General features: G+C 45.2%; 1 protein-coding gene across 2 annotated transcripts in view; it reads right to left on the bottom strand.

Moving 5' to 3' along the window:
* Positions 1–17,268, bottom strand: part of LOC115092887 (heparan sulfate glucosamine 3-O-sulfotransferase 1-like) — a 69,247-nt gene extending 51,979 nt beyond the window's left edge. The window contains exons 1-2 of one of the 2 annotated variants that reach the window (XR_003857103.1): positions 16,906–17,268; positions 4,395–5,196 (exon numbers count right to left, since the gene is read on the bottom strand). The gene's annotated coding sequence lies outside the window, so the exon portion shown is untranslated. Of the gene's footprint in view, positions 1–4,394; positions 5,197–16,905 lie in introns of those variants that run through there. The other variant, XM_029604288.1, reaches the window with a different exon arrangement.
* Positions 17,269–17,537: the final 269 nt, after the last annotated feature.

The following is a 17,537-nucleotide window of genomic DNA, read 5'->3' as shown; positions in this document are numbered from 1 at the left end:
AAGTGGTGAATCTTGGATGCATAGTAGTCCCTTTTGGATTTAGAGGTAGTTGACTTGTATTGATGGAGGGTGGCTTTGTAGATGGATCGTGTATTGGTGCTTGGGGATTTGCGCCAGTCGCTCTCTTTCTGTCTTAGATTTTGTTTTAGCTTTCTTAGTTCTTCCGTGAACCATGGTTGTCTTTTGGAGGCGTTTGGGAGTGATTTTTTGGTTGCTAGCGGACATAGCTTGTCGGCTATGGAATCTGTGATGGCTTTCCAAGAGCGGAGAGCTGTGTTCGGGTTTGAGAGATCAATGGATGGAAGTTGAGAGGCTAGGTGGGAGCTGAGGTCTTCTGTAGAGCAGGATCTTCTGTATGGGAAGGATGGTGAGGGCCCTTTGGAGGTGGAGGGTTTGTTCAATGAGAATGCGGTTGAGATAAGTGAGTGATCAGACCAAGGGACCTTCTTGCTTTTGAGGCGTGAAGAATGTTTGATGCCTGGGTTAATAAAGATAAGATCCAGCGTGTGGCCTGCTTTGTGTGTGGGTTTGGTAACTAGTTGTTTGAAACCCAGGGCTGAGAGGGCAGAGAGAAAGGATTCACAGCTGGATGATGGGGTAGGATTGTCCACATGCAGATTAAAATCTCCTAGGATAATTGCTGGAGCGTCCAGTTTGATGAGGGTTGTGATTTCCTCTACTAAGGGGGAGGGGTCTGTCTCAAGGAGGCCCGGAGGGGCGTAGACGAGTAGGATTTGTAGTTGTTCCGAGGTGAAGAGACCCATTTCTAGTTTAGAGTCTGATGAAGGGGATGGCACGTTTCATCTATGAGGAAAGGCTAAAGAGGTTAGGACTCTTCAGCTTGGAGAAGAGATGGCTGAGGGAGGATATGATAGAGGTCTATAAAATGATGAGTGGAATAAAACTAGCAAACGTGAATCAGTGTTTATTGAAAAGTACAAAGATCAAGGGGCACACAATGAAGTTACTAAATTGTACATTTAAAATGAAAAAGAGAAATATTTTTTACTCAATGTATAATTAAGCTCTGGAATTCATTGTTAAAGAATGTGGTGAAAACTGTTAGTGTAGCTGCTTTAAATAAAAAGTTTGGACAAGTTCCTGGAGTTGCAGAAATCCACTGCTTATTCTTGGGATAAGCAGCTTGGAATCTGCCTACCCCTTGGGATCCTGCCGGGTACTTGTGACATGGCTTGGCCACTGAGCTTGATGTACCTTTCGTCTGACCAAATATGGCAAATCTTATTTTCTTATGTGTGCAAAGAAAAGACAGTACATATAAAAACATGATTTATATGCAGAAATCATTTTATTGCAGAAAACATGGTTTCTGGACACATAAATCATGTTTTCTACCTCAGAGCCGTAGCTAGCCTATGGCCAATATGGCCTCGGTCATAGACGCCATCAACCAGGGGGCACCATCTCTTTTCCCAATTTGGCTGAAAAGCTGCCTCCCTTCCAAGAAGTACAGCTGTGCCTTCCATCAGGGCTGTCCCTGAAGTGGGGGGAGGGGGTTCCAAATTGGGAGAAATAAATCATCAATCCTAGCCCCTCCCTCTACCTCCCCCCCCCCCCCCCTCTCAGCAGTCAGGAGGACTGTAGCCCACGCAGCTACAACAAGCAGCACTGGCCCTTCCACACTCCCTGCCCCAGCACAGCCCTCGGAGCCACCAGCAGCAGCCGCCCCTCCCAGCAGTCATGAAAAGCACAGCCTACAAAGCAAAAAGAAACCGCATCAGCCTTTGACGCACCTCCACCCTCACCCCAGCAGTTAGAAGCACGGCCGCGGAGCCACAAGAAGCAACATTGGCCTCTGGCATACAGTGTGGCTTGATGTGGTTTCCAGATCAGTTTTTGTCTGTTTATACTTTATGACCTCTTTATTCTGTATTTGGTGAGGGTCTGTCTTTATTCTGTATGCATTACCAAGGTGATGTATTTTGCAGCATGTAGTTTCTGGTAAGGATCGATAGAAGCCTGGCTTGTTTTGTTTTCAGAATAGAACCAAAATAATTAGAAAAACAAAATGTCCAGACAGCAAGGGAAGAAAAAAGCATCTTATATTCAGTTTAGTGAATGGAATATGCCAACTTTGGGAATGTGCGGCTCATGATACTTTATTTTGCACAATACAGAAGGAAATGCATTTCTGTTTCTAGTTCATAGAAAAAGAAATGCATTTCATAAATACATTTCTCTGATGTTGCATGGTATGCAACATCTGGCTTCTTGGGTTTTCCAATTCAGTCTTTGAATGAAAGCTTATGGCACCAGGATTGTACTGGTTCCAACTGAGCTGGAAATCCAAAGGAACAGGAGGAGACTGCAGGGTGAAAATAAAAATTAAAGCCCCTACATTTAACAGTTTCCCAGCTTGTGCTGTCGTGCATTGCGTTCAAGGTGAGGCACACTTTTTCACTTGGCCATAGCTGCCAAATGGCCTGGCTAGGGCTCTGCTCTATCAAAATATGACTTATGCAAACAAAAATATTTGATGAATCTAAAATCTCAACTACAATCCCTGGCATGGAAACTGCAGCTTCTGCCCATAGTGTTAAGCCCCTCACATCTGATTCAAAGTGACTCCGGCATAGCCTTCAGCAGCATGTAGTTCCAAGAATCTGGGATAGAACTTCCTCCAACTCTGGACTGCCTTTATAGGTCTCCTAGCTGGGACTTCCTATGGCACTGGCTGATGTCACATCCTCCAGATGTATATAAGGAAGTCTCTTGCAACCAGCCAGCGCCTCAGCAATAGTTCTCCTGGTGACCTTGTGGTCCAGTGCGTGGCGCTTTCTTGTCTTGTTCTTGCCTTGTTCTATGTTCCTTGTCTTGATTCCTTATGTTGTCCTACCTCTTCTGTGTCTTGTTCCATGTCTGGTTCCTTGCCTGTCTGCCCTTGTTCCTGGCCCTGCTTGTTTCCTTCTGCTTGTCCTCTTGGCCTTCTCTGTCTTGTCCAGGGGTGGCTTAAGGCAATCTGCTGCCTGAGGCGAGGGATGAGATGACGCCCCCCGCCCCCTCTTCCCCCCCACCCACCTGCCTCCTGCCACCCTGCACCCCTCTACCCCCCTCTTCCTTCTGCTAGATCGGTGTGGGAGTAGGGTTGTTTAAATATAGGGGAGTTTAATTACGGCATAAGGGGATTTCAGTAGATGGGCTGGCAGGGATTTGAACAAATGGAGGCGCCATCATCCTTCAGGAGAAGGACTTCCCAAGCCCCCTCCAAACCCCGGGCAGCGGCTCAGGGGTCTGTGCAAGTGCCAGCAGGCTCCCCTCTCACCCCTACCGCTTTTTCTCACATCTTCATCCTACCGGGCTTGTTGCAGCAGCTCCCAATCTCTTTTATTCTCTGCCCTCGGCCCCTTCTGCTTTTTTTTTTTCCCGGGCGACTGGCACGGTGGGGAAGGATCAACAGCGAGAGGCCAAAAAAAAAAAAAAAAACAGCTAAATCACGAGGAGGGGAGAGGAAAAGAGACAGAGCTGGCCTCTCCTCTTCCTTTCCCTGACCGGGGGTGATCTGGGCCTTTGGCGAGGGTTTGGAGGCAGTGGCTGCCACTTTCTCTTCCTCCTATATTTGCCCAGGGCTGCTCTGCTGGCGGAGGCCGGCGGGTCCTTTGTTGTTTTTGCAGCAGGATGAGGCAGCCACTAGAGGAGTTTGGGGGGGGGGGCAGATTTTGCTGCCTGAAGCGGCCGCCTCGCCTTGCCTCGTTATAGAACCGCCCCTAGTCTTGTCTGTCCTGTTTGTCTTGGACAGACTACCTGGATCCTGACCCTGGCCTGGTCCCTGACCTTCCACTGTCTGCTGCCTGCCCTGACCTCAGACCTGTCACTTATCTGCTGTCTGCTGCCTGCCATGACCCTTGATCAAGATCGGACTTTCACTCAACTTAGCCCCCAGGGACCCACCTAAGTCTTGCCAGTCGCCAGAACCCAAGGGCTCAACCTGTGAGAGAAGTGAATGATATAGGTGACGCTCCAACCGGTCTCACCTATGGGCTTCTCTGCCAACTCCTGGCGTGGGCCTAGTGAGTTTGCTAACCTCCACACAGCCACAAGAGTCCACTTCCTTTGACAGTGTTACAGGTTGCTGAGGCCATGGTACCATCCGCACTGCAGGCCATCCCTGGCATGGCCCAATGTATACAGCAGCAGCAAAATGTCCTGGATCAGGTGAACACTTGGTGACCCGTCTTGACGCCTTGTCCCTCTCACAGCTATCGCCACCTCCGATGCATCCTCTACAGTTGTTACCACCTATGCCTTGCCAGGTATCACAGCTTCCTTCCCCACCTTGATTCCTTAGGAAGCCGTTGGAGTGCAAAGGATTCATTTATTTGCATTTCTTATATACCGGCATTCGCGATGGGAGTCGCATCATGCCAGTTTACAATTAACAGGGTGTGACAAAAGAAGAAATACTTAGAACATTAACATGTGATAGAAGAGGAAATAGCAGTTACAATAAAACAGGGACATAATGCAACTTGGAATGTAAAGAAAGCGATAGAGAAAATTAACAATGAGGTAAAAGAAACAACAATGTAATAAACCTGCCAATTTATTATAAAGAAAGGCGTGGTTTCTTTAGGAGTAGCAAGCATTACAAAGCAGGTGGTGTAAGCTCAAACCTACTCAGAGATCTATTGCTGGTGCACAGCTTTATAAGGATTTACCTTCAGCCAATCAACAGGTGTCTGCGTTTACCCGCCCCTTATCCCTTGTCCAATTAGTACATTTTATGTGTGTACGTGCTTTGTTGCTGGATTCATCACCCAATGTCAGATGCATTTTGACTTGCAGGCACCTCTCTTCCCATCCAACAAGACCAAGGTGACATACATTCTGACCCAATTGGGAGGCCCTGCTTTGGCTTGAGAGTCTCCCCTGTGGGAGAACGAGAACCCTATACTTGCCAACTTCAACCAGTTCCTTGCTGAATTCCATCTGATACTTTGCGAACCTGGATTCTCGACTTTGGCCACAACAGATCTCCTACAGATCCATCAAGGCTCCAGCTTCATGGAGGAATATGCCATGCGCTTCGAGACTCTTGCCTCAGATCTCCAATGGAAGGAGGATAGTCTGACTGCAATATTCCGGCAGGGACTCTCTGAGGCTATCAAGGATAGGCTTGCTGGGTGTTACTTCCTGACGAACCTGAAGGGACTCATTAGCCTAGCCATCTTCTTGGACCTGTGGTTCAGGGAAAGAGTGAGAGAGAGGGGTTCAGTTCACTGGACCACCCCAAGGACCTCCAACTCCTTTGCACCACCTAGTTGTCCCTGAGACGGAGGGGCTATCACCACCACTAAAGAACCTATGCAGGTTGAATGCTGTCAGCTCTCACCAGAGGAGAAGCAGAGGAGACACCAACTGAGCCTCTGTGTCTGTACTGTGGAACTCCAGGGCACTTCATATCTTGCTGCCTGATGAAGTCGGGAAGCGTCAGGACCTAGGGTTGGTGTGGGAGGCCCCCCTAGGTCATGTTAACTCCTCTCTGCAGATGTCAATCCCCAAGTCTCTCTCTCGGGAGGGAGCTGAGATTCGGCTGCAAGCTTTCCTGGACTCTGGGGCTGTTGAGAGCTTTATTGCTGAGGATCTCATGTGTTGGTAAAACATCCCAACTGACCCTCTGGACATTATGCTCTCCATAGTCACGGTCACTGGAGAGACTCTAACCAGATGTGTCACCCGCTCCACAGCACCCCTCCTGATGTAAACCAGACTGCTCCATCAGGAGCAAGTCTGCTTATACATCCTTCCTGGGGCAATCAACCAGATCATTCTGGGCCTTCCATGGATGAGACAGCATCAACCTATCATTGATTGGGGCACCCTAGAGATCTCCCGATGGGGCCCTTCCTGCCGGATGAGCTGTCTCATGTCAGTTCTACCCAAGAGATGTCTTGGCCAAGTGACGGCTGTCCAGATGCCCTGTCTACCTGCCCAATATTTTCATGACAGGCTTCTAGAAAAAGTAAAAAGTCATGGGATAATGGCGATGTCCTTTCATGGATTACAAACTGGTTAAAAGACAGGAAACAGAGAGTAGGATTAAATGGACAATTTTCTCAGTAGAAGGGAGTGGGCAGTGGAGTGCCTCAGGGATCTGTACTGGGACCCATGCTTTTCAATATATTTATAAATGATCTGGAAAGGGATATGATGAGTAAGGTAATCAAATTTGCAGATGATTCAAAATTATTCAGAGTAGTTAAATCACAAGCAAATTGTGATACATTGCAGGAGGACCTTGTGAGACTGGAAAATTGGGCATCCAAATGACAGATGAAATTTAATGTGAACAAGTGCAAGGTGATGCATATAGGGAAAAATAACCCATGCTTTAGTTACGATGGTAGGTTCCATATTAGGAGCTACCACCCAGGAAAGAGGATGTGGTTGGTGCAATTAGTGTAGCTGGGTTCAAAAAAGGTTTGGATAAGTTCTTGGAGGAGTAATTGCCAGGTTTTTGTGACCTGGTTTGGCCTCTGTTGGAAACAGGATGCTGGGTTTGATGGACCCTTGGTCTGACCCAGCATGGCAATTTCTTATGTTCACCCCCTAGTCTCTCTGATTTTAGGGTGGTTAAGAGCAGGTTCCAGTATTTAGGTATTCATGTACCTCGTTCTTATGCTGGGTTATATAAGTTAAACTATGGGGTGCTGCTTTCCAAGATTAAATAAATGGGTAGACTTACCAATTTCTTTAATGGGGAGATGTAATTTGCTAAAGGTGAATATTTTACCTAGATTATTATATTTATTTCAACATCTTCCATGTATGGACCCCACTGTAGAGTTCAACAAATTGCATAATATAATGGCTACATTTCTATGGAATAATAAACCAACTAGGATTTCCCTGAGTCAACTATAGATGCCCAAATGTCAGGGTGGGCTGACCTTTCCCAATTTATGGATTTACTACTGGGCCTGGTTTGGTAATAAAGGAGACACATGGTTGCCAATGGAACAAGAATAGGCAGGGGCAGTTGAATTGGCAACTTTATTAATGTTGCTTGTTGGCAACTGTCTGAGCTGTCTAGCATGTAGAACCAGTCCAATTTTCGCATATACAGTGGGGGTATGGAAACAGGAGTCTCAGTTTTTAGGCGTTAGTGCAAAGAGTTTTTTTCCTTTGGCCCCTATATAAAAGAATCCACGTATATTTTCCACCCTAATTTTGCAACATGGAGGTATAAGGGACTTTTTGTATTAGCACATCTTTGGGATGATGAAGGGTTCAACACTTCAGGAGGAATACATCCTAGAGGATTCTTCTCAGATAGCTTATAATAGGATGCGGAAGGTACTGGAAGACTTTTTTGACTTACACAACCCTTTAAGGCCACTTAATAGCTTGGAGGATTTCCTAAGTAATACTTATGGTACCAAAAAAGGGGATCTCGCATATATATTAGGGTATACTTCAGGCCAAACATGGAGCAGTTACGGCTCCTGCTACCATCAGGAAATGGAATAACAATCTAGGGATTACTTTTGATAAGAAAGTTTGGAAAGCAATTTGGAAAGCTGCACATAGTGTTTCGATTTGTGCTAGCAGGACTGAAGTCTCTACTAAACTGCCACATAGAACTTACCGAACACTGGTTTATTTTGCTAGGTTGTTTCTTGGATCTGAAACGTCTTGCTGGAGGGGTTGTGGAGTGCAAGGAACGTATTATACACATGTGCTGGCACTGTCCTAGGGTAAGGGTGTTCTGGGGACAGGTCGCACAAGAGATTTCTGATATTATTAACTTGTCCTTTCATTTGACAGCTCGCCTGAGGCTTCTTGGGCAATAGGAGAAATCACTAGTCTCCTCCTGCGCGTACATGTCCCACAGAGAAATCTTAGATCGGCTAACAAAGCCCTCCTAACCGTCCCTTCTGTTAGGACAGCAAGACTGACCCAAGCGAGAGAGGGGGCATTATCATTAGCAGGACCCATACTGTGGAACACCATGCCCCTAGAGATCAGACTACAGAGTAATTTCAAACTTTTTTTTAAAAAGTTTAAAAACTTGTCTTTTTAAACAAGCATTTTACAAAGAAAACAGAGAACAGAAAAGTAAATAAAGCAGGCAGTAGAACATCAGCACACAGCACCCAGCTCAATATGTGCGCATTTTGTTATTTGATTATTCACCGCTAACGCTAGAGAAATTTACAGTTAAAAAGAGTTACACATGCAAATAAAACTGATACATGTATAAAAGGACAAGATTTAGTACATTCATCAAATAGTCTTTATTGTGAAATTATGTAACCGGAACCTTGGTGGCACTTTTTATAAAACGTATTTTCCAATACAATTCTCAACATTACTATATGGGCCTATATGTAAACCGTTGTGATGGTATATAACTTAACGACGGTATAGAAAAGATTTAAAATAAATAAATAAACAAACAAACAAAGATTTATGGTTGCGCAACTTCTCCTCGCAGCACGACGTACGGTCAACTAACTTTTGGAAATTCTCCCCAGGGGTTGATTTTTGGAAAAAGCAATGTCCCATTGTTTCTGCTCTTGAAAACCTTCACAATGCAGTGAAGGGTGAGATTCATAAATATGATGCTATTTGGCATTGCTATAAGAGATATTACACTTTGGATGGGGTCTAAGCTAATTATACCTCTGTTTGCTATTTTGTTATTTGCTAAATGTGGGACTGTATTTTCAATTCTGTATTGTCTTTGTATATTCCAGCTAACTTGTATACTGATGACATACCAGTGTTTGAAGATGATTTATACGCTGCATGATATTGCTTACTGTCTCACTGTGTTTCATAAATAGTTAAAAAAAAAAAAAAGAGACCCATGACAGAGGGTTTATCTGCCCTTCTTCATTGCCCGCTAGGTCCGGTTTGTTTTTTTGTCAGCAAGAATGACAGATCACTGCGCCCCTGCATAGATTACTGGGGCCTAAATGCCATAACAAAGAAGAAACGTTACCCGCGTCCCCTAATCTCAGAACTCTTTGACCACCTGCAGGGCACACAAGTCTTCACCAAACTGAACCTCCAGGGAACCTACAACTTGATCAGGATCTGAGAGGGAGATGAATGGAACACCACCTTTAATACCCACAACAGGCACTATGAGTATCTGGTAATGCACTTTGAGTTGTGTAATGTCCCCACGGTATTCCAGTCGATGATGAATGAGATCTTCTCTACTCCCCTGTAGTCGTATACTTGGACAACATCATTGTGTTCTCTAAATCTCTCACCAAGCACTGAAACCACGTGATACAGGTCCTACAGAGACTCCATGACCACCACCTCTATGCTAAGCTGAAAAAGTGTGACTTTGATTAAATGGAGCTCCCCTTTCTAGGCTATATTATTTCATACCAAGGCCTCAAGATGGATACTGCTAAGATGAAGGCCATCATGGAGTGACCCCGATGTGTTGGTCTCAAGGCATTGCAACAATTTTTAGGGTTCGCCAACTATTACAGACAATTTATCCCCAATTACTCCTCATTGGCAACCCCCCTGACAGCCCTAATCAGGAAAGGGGCCAACACCAGGAATTGGCCAGCAGACATCACCCAAGCTTTTGAACTCAAGGAAGAGTTCACTCGGGGACCATACCTTCATCACCCAGATCCAGCAAGACCATTCATTGTGGAAGTAGATGCATCCACTTCGGGAGTGGATGCTACTCTCTTACAGCATAACCATAACGATACTCTGGTGATTTGCTCCTATGTCTCTAGGAAATTCTCCCTGACAGAGAAAAACTACACTATAAGAGACTGTGAGCTGCTTGCCATCAAATTGGCGCTGGAGGAATGGCGGCATTTGCTGGAAGGAGCCAAGCATTCCGTAACCATTTATACGGACCATAAGAATCTTGAGCACCCTGGTGCAAGCGCAGAGATTGAACCCCAGACAAGCCCGCTGGCCTCTGTTTTTAACAGGTTCAACTTTGAGCTGCACTACCGCCCTTCTGACAAGAACCATCGAGCCGATGCACTATCCCACTCCTATGATAAAGAAGGTGCACTGGAGTCACTTCAGCCCATCCTCAACCCAGCCAAGATTGTACTCATGACAGCCTTCACGGCTCCTCCTGGTAAGACTGTAGTAAACACTACTAGTAGACAAACTCCAGAAGACAAAGTATATCACCAATATTTTGATGCATTTGCTGCATAGTTCTGCCGGTTTCCTGTCCCAAGGCTGAAATGGCAAAGAAAACAAAGGTACAACCTTATGCCGTGGAAAGATTTTATTAATATATTCTAGTAAAGAGCACGACTCCGGCCGAGTTTCGCCAATTAAGGCTGCATCAGGGGATGACTTCTGATGGCAAAGAAACTACATAGACATACTCTTATGTGGTAACAATTGTCAAGCCAAATTTCAGTCTTAATCATGCCGACAACTCTCTCCGCTTCACAAACTGACAGTATCAGTGTAGATTCTATAATTATTCCGTTTCCTCTCAAAAGTGTGTTGTTAAAGAGTAAAACAAAAATAAAAACGATGTGTATTTTACCTTCTATCTCACAACCTCTCAAACGCAAAAGGAGGCTTTGCGTTTGAGAGGTTGTGAGATAGAAGGTAAAATACACATCGTTTTTATTTTTGTTTTACCCTTTAACAACACACTTTTGAGAGGAAACGGAATAATTATAGAATCTACACTGATACTGTCAGTTTGTGAAGCGGAGAGAGTTGTCGGCATGATTAAGACTGAAATTTGGCTTGACAATTGTTACCACATAAGAGTATGTCTATGTAGTTTCTTTGCCATCAGAAGTCATCCCCTGATGCAGCCTTAATTGGCGAAACTCGGCCGGAGTCGTGCTCTTTACTAGAATATATTAATAAAATCTTTCCACGGCATAAGGTTGTCCCTTTGTTTTCTTTGCCTTGGCTACGCGGGACCGCCTTCCGATTTGCTTTATTGGATCAAGGCTGAAATGGGACAGGATATACATTTAAAGATTTTAGAACACAAAATTATTTTTGGGACTTTAATTGAGGTGGTTGGAAATTAATGATTAAAATCCAGACAGAGGTGCAAGGACACCTACAGAAATATATGAAAATTTCAACCAACCCCCCAAAAAAGTTTTTTAATGTAGTGAATTTTTTTAAATACAAAAAAATATGATCACTGACAAATGGTATTTAATAAGCAAATTTTGATTATATCACTTAAATAAAAGTTATTCTTGTTTTTAAAGATAAATTACAGTGATTGGACATTTTGTTCCCTTTTTTTTTTAATTATATATAACTCAGAAGATAGCCAGCTAAATGAATATTTGGGCAATAGTGCATTTGGATTTTCAGAAGGCATTTGACATAGTCCCCCATGAGAGACACCTCAGGAAATTACAAAGTCATAGGACAGGAGGAAGTGTCCTGTTGTGGACTACAAACTGGTTAAAAGGACTAGAAACAGAGGGTAGGACTAAATGGTCAGTTTTCCAAAAGGAGAAAGGTCGTTAGTGGAGTACCACAGGGATGAGTACTGGGACCTATGCTGTTTAACATATTCATAAAGGATCTGGAAGAGGGAACGACGAGTGAGGTGATCAAATTTTGCAGACACAAAATTATTCAAATTTGTTAAAACAGCAACATATTATGTAGAACTGCAGAAGGACCTGTGAGACTAGAAGATTGGGCAAATAAATGGCAGATGAAATTTAATGCGAGAGAGTGCAATGTGATGCACACAGGGAAAAATAATCCCAACTACAGTTACATGATGCTAGGCTCTGTATTGGGAGTCACTATCCAGGAAAAGGATCTTGGGGTCCTTGTGGACAATTCGTTGAAATCCTCTGTTCAGGGCACGGTTGTGATCAACAAAGCTAGGAACGATCAAAAAAAAAAAACCAAAACTTGAGAATAAAACAGAAAACATCATATCTCCTCTGTATCGAGCCATGGTGCGAGCATACCTTGAGTACACAGTTCTGATCGCCCCCATCTCATGAAAGACAGAGCAGAATTAGAAGCGGTGCAGAGGAGGAGCAAGCAAAAATAATAAAAGGGATGAAACATCTCTTCTGTGATGAGAAGCTTACATGGATTAAGGCTCCTCAGCTTGGAGGGGATATGATAAAAGTGGGGGTGGAACAGATAAATACAGGATTATTTACCCTTTCAAATAATACTAAAATAAGAGGACACTCCATGAAACTAACAACCAGCAGATTCAAAACAGATCATAGGAAGTACTTTTTCACTGAGTGCACTGTCTAGCTGCAGAATCTGTTGCCAGAGGACGTGATCAGGGTGACTGGCATTGCGGGCTTTGAAAGAGGTTAGGGCAAGTTCCTGGAGGAAACATCCATGACAGATTATTAAGCCAGGCAGACTAACGAATGCTATTGCTGTCCCTGAGAGCGAGTAAGAGGAATGAAATCTACTTTATGGGATCCACCCAGGTACTTGCGACTTGGATTGGCCACTATTGGAGCCAGAATGCAGGGCTCGATGGCGTGTGTATATTTTGTGTTCTCTCTTTATTCCTTTCTTGCATTTTCTCCTCCCTCCCCTCCTTCCTTCTGCGTGTTTAGTGCTCTTTTCTGATTACTCGCTCCATTACTTTCGGCCTGGAACAGAACCAGACTTAGCTGCAAACAAGCCCAGCTTTGTTTCTGGCCCTTCCATAAATGTGTCTCAGTCTGTAGAAGCACAGGGAGGGATGTTCCCTGCTCTCGCTCTGTCCCCTTAGTTCATAATAAGTCATTCACACCCCTGTGCCTCCTATCACTGTCTTTCTTGCCCATAGTGTTAAAGTTTACATCCAGCGCAAGCTGCGCTCTTGGCTTTTGTGAAGGTGGCGGTCCCCATCCTAGCCCCAGAATGACCCGCCCGCTGAGCATTTCAGCTTGATATTCTTCCCCGGGCTCGGAAAGCACAGGTGTTTCCATTACTTTCCATCAGCAGAGAAACGTCCTTATCTCCTTCGGGCAACCCCCAGTTCCCCTTCCCAAAAAGAATTGCCTTCCCTCGTCTTCCTCTGCCTAGAACCTAGTGCTGCTAGGTATCTCACTCCTTACACTATAAGGAAGAACTTTCAAACCATGAGAGGAGTTACACACTGGAATGAGTTATAGAGAGAGGTGGGGGGAAAGGCCATCACTGCAGAGGTTTAAGAGCAGGGCAGACACTCGTCTCTCTGGGGCAGTTTAGGGACAACGGCTCATTCCTGGAGGCAAGGAATGTCTTACTCAGGCCCCTTCCGGTCTTATTCTTCTAAGATTCTATAATTATTGGATAAAAGTAGAGTGATTGCTCAGTTAGTTCACTTGAATGCACAGAAATAAAGATTAACAAATAAAAACAAAAAAAAAATGTATTAGGTGAGACCTTTTTATTGTGGAAGGGATAGAAGGTAAAGTTTGTCTGTTTGCGGATGATACTAAGATCTGCAACAGAGTGGACAAGCCTGAAGGAGTAGAGAGAATGCAAAGTAATTTAAGAAAGCTTGAAGAGTGGTCAAAGATTTGGCAGCCGGGATTCAATGCCAAGAAGTGCTGAGTCATCCATCTGGGATGCAATAAACCAAAAGAGCGATGGGGATGAAAGACTAATGTGCAAGGACAGGGAGAGGGACTTTGGGGCGATAGTATCTGGCAATCTAAGGCAGCAAAGCAATGTCACAAGGCGATAGCTAAGGCCAGAAGAATGCTGGGCTGCATAGAGCAAGGAATAACCAGTAAGAAAAGATAGATGATAATGCCCTTGTACAGGTCCTTGGTGAAGCCTCACCTGGAGTATTGTATTCTAGGGATGTGAATCGTTTTTTGACGATTTAAAATATCGTCCAATATATTTTAAATCGTCAAAAATCGTTAGGGCCACGATACAATACCAATTCCCCCGATTTATCGTCAAAAAATCGTAAATCGGGGGAAGGGGGAGGGCAGGAAAACCGGCACACTAAAACCCCCTAAAACCCACCCCCGACCCTTTAAATTAAATCCCCCACCCTCCCGAACCCCCCCCCCAAATGCCTTAAATTACCTGGGGGTCCGTTGCGGCGGTCCGTATCTTAAATTACCTCCGTAGCGGCGGTCCGTAGCTAAATCGGGGGAAGGGGGAGAGCAGGAAACCGGCACACTAAATCGTGTAGTCTTCAGCCGGTGCCATTTTGCAAAATGGCCGCCACAAAATGGCGGCGGCCATAGACCAAAATGATTCGACGCAGGTCGTTCCGGACCCCCGCTGGACTTTTGGCAAGTCTTGTGGGGGTCAGGAGGCCCCCCCAAGCTGGCCAAAAGTTCCTGGGGGTCCAGCGGGGGTCCGGGAGCGATCTCCTGCCACGAATCGTTTTCCGTACGGAAAATGGCGCCGGCAGGAGATCGACTGCAGGAGGTCGTTCAGCGAGGGTTCCGGACCCCCGCTGAACGACCTCCTGCAGTCGATCTCCTGCCGGCGCCATTTTCCGTACGGAAAACGATTTGCTACAGGAGATCGCTCCCGCCGCTACAGACCCCCAGGTAATTTAAGGCATTCGGGAGGGTGGGGGATTTAATTTAAAGGGTCGGGGTGGGTTTTAGGGGGTTTTAGTGTGCCGTGTTTTAGTGTGCCGCTGGACCCCCAGGTAATTTAAGGCATTTGGGGGGGGGGGGTTCGGGAGGGTGGGGGATTTAATTTAAAGGGTCGGGGGTGGGTTTTAGGGGGTTTTAGTGTGCCGGCTCACGATTTTAACGATTTTCACGATACTTTACACACCCAAACGGCAACAATACGATTCCCTCCCCCTCCCAGCCAAAATCGATCGTTAAGACGATCGAGGACACGATTCACATCTCTATAATGTATTCAGTTCTGGAGCCCTTATCTCAAATATGATAGAGACAGAATGGAGGTGGTCTACAGAAGGATGACCAAAATGGTATACAGTCTGTATAGGAAGACTTAGGAGGAGAGGTTGACGGACCTAAATATGTTCACCCTAGCAGAGAGGAGGTGCAGGACAGAAATGATACAGACCTTCAGATACCTGAAAGGTTTTAATGATGTGCAAATGTCAAACCTTTTCTGTTAGAAAGAAATCAGTAGAACTAGGGGTCATGAAATGAAACTCCAAGGGGGAAGACTCAGAACCAACATCAGGAAATATTTCTTCTGGACAGGGTGGTGATGCCTGGAATGCCCTTCCAGAGGAGGTGGTGAGGACCAAAAGAGTAAATGAATTCCAAAGGGAATGGGATAAACACTGTGGATCCTCTAAAGGCTGCAGGATGGGAATGAAGAAAAGGGTGCATGGGGGTAATGTGCATGGAGCAGCAGTTACTACCTTAATAGAAGGCAAGGAGATTACTACCCTCCTTAGCCAATTAGCCTTGATGCTTTTGATGCAACTGCAAATTGCTCTCCGCTTCAACAGCAGGGGGGGAAATGGGAATTGGATTTAGATGGCAGCCAACGCTGGGCCCCAACTTTTAGGGTCCAGTGTACTGATAAGCAGACTTTAGGTAAAAAAGCACAGGACAGCTTCTACAGCCAGGTCCAAAAGCAAAGCACGTTCAAGCAGCATTTATTGAATCATCAAGAAGACTGCTCGCTGTGTAAAAATGTTGCTAGCAGTAATTTTGTTATGGGTTTGACTGTGTTTGGCTTTGATTGCACACTTTATACCCTTAACGTAAAGCTTGGGGGCAGCCTGCAAGGAGCGGCAGCTACAACCATAGGAAACTTGCTGGGCAAACTAAATGGACCATTTGGTCTATTTCTGCCCTCATTATTATGTTACTGTGTTATTGGACTAAATACACTTCTTGACTAGGTTTCGAGAGCTGAAGCTCTCTTCTTCAGGTCAGAATTCAAATGAGCAAAAGATGGCATTACCGAGGTATAAAAATCACTTTATGTTTTCTGGTAATGGCATCTTTTTGCTCATTCGAATTCTGACCTGAAGAAGAGTTTTTTTAGTTCTTGGGAACTAGTCAAGAAATGTATTAAGTTAGTCCAATAAAACGTTTATACATTTTTGTGTTAACATTTATTTCTATAATTATTATCCGAGTAGAGATTTCACTTGCAACCCTGTATGGTGCTTAGCAAGGGAGACAAGCAAGCAAACAAGGAGAGACTTTTTCCGAAGGTAACCAGGCTGTTTCCCGAAAGGCACATTCGGCAGGTACCTGATTCTACACCCTGTCTGTGCAGGCAGACAGCATGGTGGGCTTGGATCTGGATCTTTAAACTCTGCAAAATACAGCCTAATGTCTCATCTGAAAGATGGCATTTTATTTATTTATTTATTTATTTATTCAAAGGATTTATATACCGGAGGTTCCTGTATAATATACATATCACCCCGGTTTACAAGGAACTGTAACTATCGCTTCATTTAGCGGTTTACATTGAACAGATTAATCCAAATAACAAATTAGTATATATTGCTAAACAGTTAATAAACATACGAGTTAATAAATAAGTAACATGGTATGGGAATTTTAGCAGCAGTGAGTCCTCTTGCCTGGACAACTATTTGGTACTGACTAAAACAGAGGAGTGCCCCTTAATGCTGAGGTATTGTTGCCGAACTGGCATAGAGGAAAACCCACCCTAAAACCTTAGCTGGGGCATTGGGGCAGTACTGGTTCAAAGGGAAGATTGCCCCTAATAGCATGCTGGGGCATCGGGGGCACTGCTGGCTCAGAGGAACGGGTGCCCTTAACTTCATGCTGGGGCAATGGGTCAGTTCCAGTTCAGAAAGAAAAGTGCCCCAATACTATATATACTGGACTTTGGGACAGTCCTGGCTCAGAGAGGAGTGCCCAACACTATGGTAAGATATTGGGTCACTGTGAGTCAGAGGGAAGAGTACCTCTGTCAACATGCAGAGGCATTGCATTGGATCAATATTCTGATCACAGGTAATAACCATGATTAGCAGTCACTTACTTGCTTCTGTGAAGTTTTATCACTGGTCCTCAAACCCTAACCACTGCTGCATTCGCTGTGGAGCTCCGAGAGTCTTAGTGCTATTATGTGCAGGGTGGGAGCTGTCTGTTACCTCCTGCAGCCTCTGTGATGTTCAGGATGAGAGCTCTCTGTGACCCCCCCTGTGGTCTCGGTGCTGGGGGTAGGACTGGCAGCTCTTTGTAAGCGCTGTAATCTCCGTGGTGCTCGGAGGAGCTCAGCGCTGGAGCTCTTCTCTGTGCTGCTCCGATGCCCTCCCCCACCCACTGTTTGTGGTGCTCTCCAGAGTCGTTTGTGCTGGGGGCTCTCTGGTTACAGCTGTTAGCCCTGTTGCATGCAGGCTCCTGCTGGCCAAGTCTGGCTTTCTTCTCCAGGTCAGCCTCCTCAGCCCGTCGCTCCGCCCACCCAAACGGCAGGAATCCCAGCCTCTTTCATATGCTCTCTCTCTCTCTCCTCTAAAACTGTTCTTTCTTTCTAAAGGAAGAGGGAGGGATGAAAGAGACAGGAACACACACATAAGCCTGCCCTTCAGGGACTGCTGGAGACTCCTGTACAGTAGGCGCGCGCGCGCCTGTGGCACCTCCGTTTTTGCCTGCTCCTCTTGCATAGGTATC

This window comes from Rhinatrema bivittatum, chromosome 5 (genome assembly GCF_901001135.1).
Source record: "Rhinatrema bivittatum chromosome 5, aRhiBiv1.1, whole genome shotgun sequence".
Lineage (NCBI taxonomy): Eukaryota > Metazoa > Chordata > Amphibia > Gymnophiona > Rhinatrematidae > Rhinatrema > Rhinatrema bivittatum.
Note: the sequence above shows the minus strand (reverse complement) of the source record. Positions and strands in the feature narration are given on the sequence as shown.